Source organism: Austrofundulus limnaeus, unplaced genomic scaffold (genome assembly GCF_001266775.1).
Source record: "Austrofundulus limnaeus strain Quisiro unplaced genomic scaffold, Austrofundulus_limnaeus-1.0 Scaffold85, whole genome shotgun sequence".
Classification (NCBI taxonomy): domain Eukaryota; kingdom Metazoa; phylum Chordata; class Actinopteri; order Cyprinodontiformes; family Rivulidae; genus Austrofundulus; species Austrofundulus limnaeus.
Window position 1 is genome coordinate 1243569 of NW_013952487.1, and position 3548 is coordinate 1247116.

The window sequence follows — 3548 nt, forward strand, 5'->3', positions numbered from 1 at the left end:
TATATATAAATGCATGCTACTGCTAAACATTGGCATTTCTGAATTACTATTGAGTTTTACTGAAATTGTTGGAATTTGAGCTGTAGCTGCATTTGGAACCTTCAAAATTTCTTCTTGAATGTTTTGCTTTGTACCCCACCTCTCGTCCAATGACCACTGGAGACAGGAACCAGCCTTCCTGTGACCCGGAGAGAAAAATAAGATGGAGAGAATTTATGAATGGATGTTCTAGTTTTTGTTTTTGTTCTCTSGCTCTCCTCAGTCGTTGTTTCTGTCTCCACTCTCATCTGCTTTTCATTTTCAATTACCTCTCCTCCTGTTTTCATCCGATGATCAACCACGTCACTATTTGTGTTCTTTGTTTTCTTCATGTTTTTTTTCTCAAACTTTGTTTTCCTCTCATTTTCCTCTCTGTTTAGAGTTTAGTTAATAAAATACTGAGCTTGCTCCTGATCCTGTGTTTTGATTGCCTGCATTTGGGTCTGATTTACCACGATGACACAGATGAACCAGACTTTATCCACGAGCTGCTGACAAACACAAAGACCACAACACAAACTGGGACACAGGATATTGCTGCTCTTACTTTACAACTGGAGCTGCGTGGATCATCCTGTAAATGATACTTTAATCTTCCTGTGGTCTGAGTTTGGTGGGTATAAAATAAAGGGCACCTTATTTTCCATTGAAGAAGAAAACAGGGCCTTTATTTTACTGATGTATGTCGCACAAGAGGAGGAGACAGTTTTCTGTCAGACAGTATTTCCTGGTTGACTTCTAAAGTTCGTGTTCTCATTTAAGTAACAAATTAAACTCAGTTTATTGGCAATAAACACTTGATTAGCAGCAACGAGGTTTGTTTGAACTTTGCTGTTGCTTGTAAAGAATTCCTAATTTGAATTTTTTGTCCACGCGCCCTGTATCCTCTAAGATTCACTAAGCTGTTGATCGKACAGTTACTGATTTGCACAGATTTATAAAAACACATGATTGACCCAATCTAAACAGGAAAACACAAAGTTTTATTAGGAAATGAGAGCTGAAGCTGGTTTGTAGTTTTGAGTGATGAGATTGCAAAATCAGTTTGTTTGAAAAGATTTGAGATTTCATCCCAAACTAAATGTTTTTGCATTTRTTATTGATCCAATCCAAACTGTTCTCTTTTGTCAGAGGAACAATTAAACCTCAGATCTGTCCGCTGCAGATCACCAGGGTGGTTTTTTTTTTGTATCAAATATTCTAAAACATAAAGAGGAAGATGAAGCTATGTGGAGAAAATCTGGATGAAGATTTGTGACTTGCCGCCTCATGCCTAACGCTCAGTATGCTGCACGCCATCGACGGGAGGAGGACATGAAAATGTGGCACAGCTGTCCTCGGTGGGATTTGTCAAAGAGCTTCCTTTGATTGTCTCTCCTTTCTTCTGCGTCTTTTTTTCCTCTTCTTCTTCTTCTTCTTTCCTCGCCTTCACCTTCAAGCACACTGTCATCCCTCTCTCATGCACCTCATCAGCTCACCTCACCCCACCCACTCACAGGATGGTGATAGGGGTTTGGGGGAGCTTCACTAGTCCTGTTTATGCAATCCCCCTTGTTTTGAAGTGACAGGCCGGGGATAGATATGCAATATTAAAGAGAGGCCTTATGAATTTTTGACATCTAATTAGTTGCTTCCCCGTTAACATATCGTTGCTCGCGGGGACATGGAGAGCTCCACCGGGGCCCCTCTGAAGTACAGGCCAGGAAAAAACGGGGGCCCGCTGCCACCTCTAATGTATTCCCCTCTAATGTAAGTGGTAATCATAGCACTAAGGTTAATTAATGGCCCTCCGAAGCCCTGCTTTCTACAGAATACCAGGCCTGTGGTGTCACCGCTGTACCAATTAGAGGCTTTTTTCTGCTCCTGCTGCAAATGTTAACAGCCAGAGTTTCACGGCCGCACAGCGACGGRGAAGGAGAGGTAAAGCGCTCAGCCGATCGTCGTCAGGCTTTATGGCTGCAGGCTGGTCAGAGGAGAGCTAACAAGTGACAAGGAGCATAGCAAACAAAATCTCACACCCTCATACAAAAAAAAAATGACCATAGTTCATCCACATGAGGATGATAAAGATGTTGATCAGTATGATTGACTCACAGGAAGGTTGTTATCCTGCTGACCAGTGTACAGCAATATTAGCTGTTTCCATCAATGCTGTTCTCTACAAAATCCACTTTTTAAGCTGTTAAATACATTTTGTTGTGGACTTGGAGTCTCCAGGAGGCAGAGAAGTTGAATTTAGTCTCTTCTGATGCTGCAAAGATATCTTTATATTCTGTTTGGGTCAGATTTTTCAGCCCGTTCAGTTTTCTCCATTTACAATGAGATTTTCTAAACTATTCAGTCAAATAATCTACGATGGAATGACCATATAAGGTCTGGACTTACCAACTACTATTTGGTGGTCTTCATTCTCCTCTGGTTCTGGGTCAGACTCCGATTCTGGGTCAGGCTGGCTCCAGCATGTAAGGCTGGATGGAGACGTTTTCTGTTGCTGACATCTTTCAATTTAATTGTAAATAAAACATTTCTGCAAGCTAGAAAACGTAACCCCCCTCTCTCAAACTGGAGTGGACCGGTCTGGAAGCAGGAGGGGGGCGGAGCTTGAAGCACCTTAAAGACTATCAAATCCAACTGCTTTCACAGAGAAAAGTGGTGAAAGAGGGGCTGGTAAAATTTAAAATGAGGAGGAATTCAGACCAAAGCTTTATAAAGACCCCAAATGAGTGATTTAAATGTGAAAAAGAAGGATTTAAAAGCAGGATATGTCTATGTTAATGTGCAAGTATTGCAGTAGAAAAAGGAAATGAAAACWGCAAAATCCCCCTCCCCAAAAAAACAACAACATAAACTTCAAAACAAAAATAAATAAATAATGCTCACTCACTTGAGGTGATCTTTGGATTTCACTGCAAACACATTTGCCAATAAAGTTCTGACGTAGCAAACATTTACCTTATATGAATGATCAGCTGTTTCTGCTATCGAAGTCTTCCCAGATTTCACCTCACGTGTAAAAAAACTTGTCCGTAAGCAACAACATGTCCATGTGGACCGACAAATTGTAACATTGCCAATACTAGTTATTCAGAACAATTACACATTACTGAAAACTTCTCTTCATTGTCSTGAGATGTGTGGTYCTGCTAGTTTGCAGCCTCAGCCATGTGTAATGTCAATATCTGATGAAATGACACATTAAATGATTAGATGATTCCTTCAAACCAGTACATGGAAACACGTCTAATTTACTTTTCTGTTTTGCGACATTTTAAATCACATTACAGTTGGATGGAAACACGGAGTCCCTAGATTTTATGGAAAAGAAACAACTTTTTTTTTCAAGTGCTCATGAGCAAACCAGTGAACCTGCAACACCCTGACTGCTGCTCACTGATGACCTCAGTGTGCGCAGAGAGCATGAAGTGCCTCTGTACAGCTGCATGAAGCTCTGCAACACACACACACACACACACACACACACACACACACACACACACACACACACACAC